Here is an 8,318-nt window from a genome sequence, read left to right as displayed (position 1 = left end):
TGTGTGTGTGTGTGTGTGTGTGCGTGTGCGTGCGTGTGCGTGTGTGTGTGTGCGTGTGCGTGCGCGTGCGTGCGTGTGCGTGCGTGTGCGTGTGTGTGCGTGTGTGTGGGGGTGCGTGTGCGTGTGCGTGTGTGTGTGCGTGTGCGTGCGTGTGCGTGTGTGTGCGTGCGCGTGCGTGCGTGTGCGTGTGTGTGCGTGTGTGTGTGCGTGTGCGGGTGTGTGTGTGTGTGTGTGCGTGTGCGTGTGTGTGCGTGTGTGTGTGTGTGTGTGTGTGGGGGGGGGGGGGTGTGTGTGCGTGTGTGTATTGTGTGTGTGTGAGAGAGAGAGAAAGAGAGAGAGAAAGAGAGAGAGAGTGCAAGTGAGTCTGTGTGCAAATGCCAAATGCATATCTCATAGTAGAAATGTGTTTGTTTAAAACCTGAATGGTGGGCCACACCTACTGTTTAAAGGCCGTGCCTGCATACGCCCTCCGTCCTGCTCTAACTGTAGAGAAACAAGTGGTTAGCATCTGTTGGTCAAAGACTTATTTTGACAAGACACTGCCTTGTAGGTGTACAGTATGTATACTAGGGCTGATAATTGATTGATTAAAAAATGAACTTTATAATCAATAGCAAATCTGTTTTAAAAATGTATTGTGATTAGTCACAATGAATCACTTTTCAAGGGAACTTGAAAGTTATTTATAAAATAACCTTGCACTGATCTACTACTGTCTTACACCAATGATGTCATTGCAAACGTAGAAATGAGTTTGGCCAAGAACAACGTAAAACCCCAAACCATCTGTTGTCATTATAAAAATAGTCTGTGATTCTGCAAAAAATAATAGTGAAATGAAATGCCAGATTCATTTAAAGAATGCACTTTGCACTGTTGTGGGTCAGAAAGTCGGCTATTTGTCTTGCATTGTACAATCCAAACACTTGTTTGGTGTCAGCTGTTTCCCACTAACCTAACGATCAATAAAAATGGGGATTCCGTCTGGAAAATGTCAATAATACCATGGCAACATACTGGGAAAACATGAGCTACCTGAACAAGTCATGAAACTGCAAAACACAAAACTCCACACCAGTCACTGTTTTGTTTCACTGCACCACCCTGTGAAACAATGGCTTTTCAAGCTCCATGGGTGTCAAACTTGTCATTCCAGCACTGGATGAGTCTGCTGAGTCTGCTGCAGGTAGAAAAACTTGGACGACAGCCAGACACACCTGTCAGTGTCACACCTTACAAAGGAATGCGGAATATGGGCATAACCAACCCCTGGATATTTTTGTTTGCCACACCAGCAAACACAAATTTTTAAATACCATCTATTCAATATAAACATATGTTCATTAAGCTATTTAATTAATCCTACAGTTTGCTTTGGAAATATGTTCCTTCCTTAAAGCAATATGCCACTCATTTCCCTGTCCATATGTTTTCACAGTCAGGTACAGTGTTGTGGAAAAGAATTACAGGTGTTTCTGCTTTTTGTTAAATGTTTGAATTGATTAAAAAATAAATAAATAAGGATAATTTCATTTATTAGCAAGGATGTATCATGCAAGATTTACTTTTTACCCCATAAATAAATGTTGTGTACTTTGAGTCTCTGAGAGAGCAGAAAATGAATTTATTCTCTCCCGTTGCTACATAGATATGATTATTTCCTATTTGGGTCATATTTCTCAGTTTTGTTTACTTTATTTCCTAAATGATCTAAACCCATTTATTCGGTTAGAGAAACATTCATGTTGCAGTTGTTATGAAGTAGGTTTAGAGAAGAAATCTCCAGTGAAATACATTCACGTTTATAGATGCAGCATAATTAACAAGGAATTCTTTGAACAGTATGAATATTTATTCAAGGCACTTTATCTCAACAGGGTCCGAGGTTTATTTCAATATCCTCACTACCTTGTTATCAGACCATGTCCACATTTTGCCCTGTCTCACTATATGTCTGTCTCCCAGACAGCACTGACAGCCTGGCCTGAATCATCTCTGTGCTTCCAGTTGGAATCCTGCTGGACCAGTTCAGCAGCTGAGACACATTCCAGCCATTGTAGAGCTCCCGGATCAGGCTACACCTTGTCCTAGAGCTTCCATTCATTTGCAACAGCTCACATCCTATTTCAATGCCGACGGTTCCCGTTTTAACCCACAAATAAAATGTAGGCCTTTTTTTAAACAGCCCATGAAGGAGTTGTGTCACCTTTTCAAGCATTGCCCTGAGCAACAACTATTAGATTTCTTTATACTGAGTTCACTGTTAAACACGTTTACTCTGCTTTCTGGTTTCCATTCATCCATAAACAGAGTTTCTCTCATGTGGTTCACAGCAGCAAGTATATTTGCAGGAAGGGTTAGGCATGTTGTTAATGTTTAAGCACAGTGGACTGTTTTCTCCATTGATCTGACACATTCATTGACTTTCGCTGTACTATCAGTAGAGGAGTGGAAGAATGTAACGATGATGCTGAAAGTGGGTGGGGAGAGACATTATCACCATTACCTGTGTACAACAGTGTCAGATAATGAAATCAGGCACAGATACAGACCTTTCACAAGGTCAACACAACAATCAGCCCCCTCTGCGCTCGACTGCCTCTCTAAAATCTGGCCTTGCCCTGAAATGTTTACTGTCTGAATGCAATGTTAGATTCCTTTCCATCAATAATGCAATGATTTTCTACCTACTTTTGGGTAGTTTGACCAGCAAATATTATAAATGAAAAGGTAAAAGAATTTCAAATGATTTTGGTCTGGAACAAATTGTGAAGCAGGAAACAGATCAGCAATGACACTGGTAAAACAACGGTTGCTGTCAATCAGTCTAGGAAGGGTAACAGGAATCTTTCTTAATAATGGAGAAAACATTTTAAGACAACTTTGCTCTCAGATTGCAAATATGCCTTTTCATGTACTGCTGGTTCTAAATGTAAAATGGGAGGCCGGCATTTCAGTCATCAGGCTCCTCTCCTGCAAAACCAATTTCTAGTTTTATTCCTCAGGTAGACCCTCTGTCTTCTTCTAAAGGGGGGTATTATGTACTTTCCAGGCACATACTGCTATTTTACAGCAAAATCTACCAACTATGTTACCTTCAGTTTTTATAAAAATGCTGTACATATCAAATGTGACTTAAAAGAAATTTGATTTTGTAATTTAACGCCTTGAAATTGCGCCTCTGTCTCTTTAAAAACTCCGCTCTTTTTGAAACTCCGCCTTTAGGAGTCAATTAGCCCCGCCTTCAGGTGTTTTTGCACAGCTGAATGGATGCCATGGAGATTAAGGAACGCCAACATGCAAGGTAACGCTCCAGGTATGTTTCTGATGATGGAATAACATTAAAACATGATGTAAAGTTAAAAAAGTCAATTTTCAAATATTACATAATATTAAAACTTTATTTTTGTATTATTGTGACTTCATTGTCGTACAAGTGAACTGTACTATTATGACTGTATTTTTGAAATAAAAAAAAAGCTTAGCCTGGTTATGTTATTCCACCGTAGAATTGACTTGAATTCAAAGTCCAAATAAATAGAATCTGTGAACCACGCTTGTCAAACAAGATGGCAGCCTTGGGCATGTTGACATCCCTCTGAGCTATTGAACACAAGGAGAGCATTGGTAAAGAAAAAAAATCCAGATTTTTCAAAAATTAAATCCTCAAAACCCATAAATGAATTTAATGGATTTATTGCGCAGGATCCACACTCACAATGTATGACAGGTTCCAACACAGTTGTCAGATTCCCTGTTCCTTTTCCAGTTTACAAGTGTCAACGACAACAAAAATTGATTCTACAGTCAAACTGTAGATGTTCTAAACCAAGCATGAGAATAAGGACACACACGCACACACACACACGCACGCAAACACACATGTGTGACTTTGCGAGGTTGTCCTGCCTCCAGCTGATAATGCTCATTGTTTCCATGGTTCAGGAGCCTGCAGCCAAATGACTCTGCAGGATCTGTGATGTGGGATGGAAACAGGAACTGTTGGATAAACACTGACTTCTCGGGGGTAACTTTCCAATCATTCAGATCCAGGAAAGAGTGACTGCTGACAAGATTCAGGTCTTTCTAGAAATTGCTAAAAGAACAAATTTCCCTGTTCTCGCACAGAATGTTTTGAACCTCAGGGTGGAATAAAGTAAATATGAAGCAGCTAAGTGCTGCTAGTTAAACTGTGAAACGGACTGAACTCAGACAACAGTTAGATACTTTATTGTCTGACCCAAAGGAGACAAAACAATCTTCTTTAACAGTGCTCCATGTTAATAACACATACATTCAAAATTAGAGAAAACAGACAAAGACACAGGAAGTACTAATGAAACCCACGTTCAGACAAAACAACCAACGTAAAAGAGTCCTGAAAAGTGGTAATGTAACAGACAGGCTATTGTTGCTGTTGATCAGTCTGGAAATTGTTTTGAGAAAACGAGGAAGGTTGGAGTCAACCCACCACTGCCATGCCTTTCAGCTGCAACAAGAGGAAGTCACACTAATCTAAGGTAAGGGTTGGTTGGCTTCAAGGCTTGAGGGTATGACGTAACACTAGCTGTTTCCATTACAAATGTGTGGAAAACCTTGCCTATATTCTGCTAATGTCAAAAAAAGACAGCTTTGCAATTGCAGTGTTTCCATTAAATAAGAAATGAAATTAAAATCACACATGAATTAGCTTGTTCGCATGATAAGCCATTGAAACACATGCCACACCACAATCCTCCTACCATGTCCTGTTGTTTCCTTTTCCAATGTGCAGTGTTGTAGAATCACTGTGCCAGTGGCAACATCTGGTTGTTGGTCTATGACCAACAACCAGATGTTGGCTATTTGGTTATTTCACAACTTGTGTGATGTGAAATACATGTTTTCATTGCAGTTTTGCAAGATAATCCAATTACAGTACATCCGAAAGTGCCAAAACAAGAGGTTTTTTTTAAATTAGCAATTCTGTGGTCAGTGGAAATGCAGCTAATGGTCTGTGCATCAATCTGGTTGGCAGATTTTAGACAAAACTTCCCTGGGACTAGAATTCTGTGCCTTGTTTTGTACACTTAGCACACATTAGCCAGGATGTGCGCCAAGACAGAGCAGATTGGAAGATTTTATCCATGGGTAGTTTCACCAAACTCCAAAGGATTAAGATTAAATGTTGGATACTATCAGCCTATTTGTAAATTTTCAGAGGCTGCTTATACTGAGCCTTGAGCCCCTCATCCCTACAGGCCCCAAATTTGGGGACAATAGTAATGGTTACAAGTGATTCTACGGAACATGAAGAGACTACTCTGTTAGTGAGGCTGTTGAATAAATCAGGAACTCACTGTCCATAAAATTATTCTGGGGTCAAAGGTTGTGGCCATCTGCCTGACAGCTGAAACATGGCCCATATTGGATCTAACATGGACTGTATGGTAGAGGACCCAAAAGCAGAAACAATCTCTGGTGGAGACTTTAGAAACTTTTAACAAGAAGGCCCTTCAGGTTTAACATGAGGAGAGCAGATCATTTAACCCAGAGGAGTGTAACAGAAGAATCTAGAAAGTTACAATGAAAACCAGGGAGCTGACATACTGAGGCAAGGGTGGAGAATGACACTGAAACCAGGTGAGCTGCGGTGGGAGTGTGTGAAGGAGAGAGAGGAAAGGAGACTAAATTACACAGAAGGATGTGCAAACCAAAGGGGAAAAGCTTCAGATGAGCAGAGCCAAAACCAAAATGTACAGAGAACAGAAACATAAGAGGAGAAGTAGGAAAATGCTCTTTTGAGTCATGTAGCTTAGAATCCAGTCTGGTTGGAGACACAAATTTAATGACTTTAGACTTGACTTGCTGCATAAAACACTCTCTGTTTGACTTTGACTTTACCACCTGGTGATTGCTTCACTTTGACTTGATCCCTTTGACTTGAACGGACTTGGTATTTACACCAAACAGAAAGTGTGCTGCAAAGGAACAGAGTGCCAGGCCCACCATCCAGCCTGGGGCCATTTGCCAATACTTCCTCCTCCTACTGCTGCAACATGATCGCTGCATCTACGGTGTTGTTTACCTGCTTTTCTTCTGCATCCTACGATGGCAGCAAAGTGATGGTGGTGGAGAGGTCGTGCAAGCAGCGCTACCAAGGACGAAGTGTACACTGCCTATATAAAGGAACATTCAAGCGAATTTTTATATCCAAGCAGAATCAAATTTCTCAAATTGATTCTTAATTTTAACTCTTGGAACAGTGTCGCAGGTGTGGCGCCAGAGCTGCCATGAATCAGTCCACCCAGGATGTTGCAATGTTTTTCTTTTTCTTTCTTTCTTATTTTTTTACAATGGTTGTAGCTTAAAATGACAAATTTTGTGGCAAAAAAGTTGCAGTCAAAGTTGCAAAGTGTTACTGTTGACATAATATGATCTTACAAAAATAATTAAATTGCTTTTCAAAGATAAGACAGGATTTTAACATTTAAATCGGAAGTAACATTTTCAAGTACCTTCTTGAAGTAGCACCTCAATGCAAATTAAATCCTGACCTGAGGAGATTTTAAAGTGCAACAAAGCAGAACTCCATATTGGTTGTTCAAGTTAACATGAAATGTTTACACAGTAGAAGCAAATCCTACAGAACATCTCAAAATGGGTTTTGCAAAAAAAAAAAAAAAAAAAAAATTAAGTAAGGCAAATGTTACAGCTTAGCGTCATACTTTGTTTCTTCTTGCAGGTTCATTTTTCAAAAGACGTCATTAAACAGGAAGTTAAATTAGAAGGAGTTCTGGGGATTGGTCCAAATTCAGCTGAGTTGGAGTAATTGGTCAAAAAGAAGAGGAAATATAGAAAACATTATGGAAATTGGTCAGATTTGCAAAAAAAAGAATGTTGCTATGGCTGGGGAAATTTTTAAATCCATGCAAAATTATAGTCTAGGTTTAATTAAACTAGTAGGACACATGTGAGCTGGAAACCCACATGCCACATCTCAAACACAATACACTGAAAAGACAAGCTTTGACTTAACTTTTACTGTTTTAGTGGTATATTTTCACCAATGCGCAGTGTTGTAGAATCACTGTGACACAGGGACATTTTTCAGTGAAAAGTAAATACACCCTGGTTCAAGTCTGACTGGTTGGGCCAGTGCAGTCCTGAATGGCACGCCCCCAGTAACAGAGCTCACACACTGACAAACACACACACACACAGTTCCAACCAACAGGGGTCTGTTCATATAAATATATATATATATATATATATATATATATATATATATATATATATATATATATATATATATATATATATATATATATATATATGTATATAGATAGATAGATAGATAGATATAGATAGATAGATAGATAGATAGATAGATAGATAGATAGATAGATAGATAGATAGATAGATAGATAGATAGATAGATAGATAGATAGATAGATAGATAGATAGATAGATAGATAGATAGATAGATAGATAGAACAGGACATACATACATATATATGTATGTATAGTTCTGTTCTTTGTGAATTTGATTTTTTCCAGTTAAAGAGGCAATATTCATGTGGACATGGATGCCACACCTTTCATATTTTAATATCAATAAAACATCGACACCAAGTTATATCAGAATTGGATCAATAGTAGCGTGGTAAAATTGATACCTTAGTTTAATATATCCTCTTGATTTTTTTTATTTGTTTGTGTTGTAGCTTCTCAACTCTACCTCAATAAGATTTTGTTTTTATTTGCTCTCAAATTTTAATATTTTGCACTTGACTTATTTAGGAAAAAATGTACATAAATTTGTTTTGTTTCTCTATTGTTTCTGTTTATTATGTTAGTATATTATTAAAGTGTTTTTTAGACACCTACAAATTCTTTCTAAGGTTTTAATAACAATTATTCAAAGGATAGAGCACCAGAACACCTAAAGGTCAGAAGTTTGATGATATATAAATAACAAAAATGATTGGTAATGATGTCATATATGGCTGATATCATTACCAATCATTTTTGTTATAATTAATTGAACACAAAAAAACACAATGTTTATGAGTTAACTTGAAATGAAATATTAACATAATGCGAACAACTGCCATGTTTCACTTTTTTGAGGGTACTGACGCCATATTTACTTGGTATTAATTCTAAAATATGGTGTTGTTTATGTACAGCAACTTTGATGTTTGTCAGGAAATATAAACACCTGTTGATTTTCCTCTCTCTGATTTTCTCTGGAGGCGGGAGGGGCGGATCCTCCCTCTGTGGCCCCGCCCATCCCGTGCTGGCTGCTAGGTGTACAGAGAGGGTGTGTGAACACT

Source organism: Poecilia mexicana, unplaced genomic scaffold (genome assembly GCF_051168715.1).
Source record: "Poecilia mexicana isolate PSO_F unplaced genomic scaffold, ASM5116871v1 scaffold_8, whole genome shotgun sequence".
Taxonomy (NCBI): Eukaryota; Metazoa; Chordata; class Actinopteri; order Cyprinodontiformes; family Poeciliidae; genus Poecilia; species Poecilia mexicana.
Note: the sequence above shows the minus strand (reverse complement) of the source record.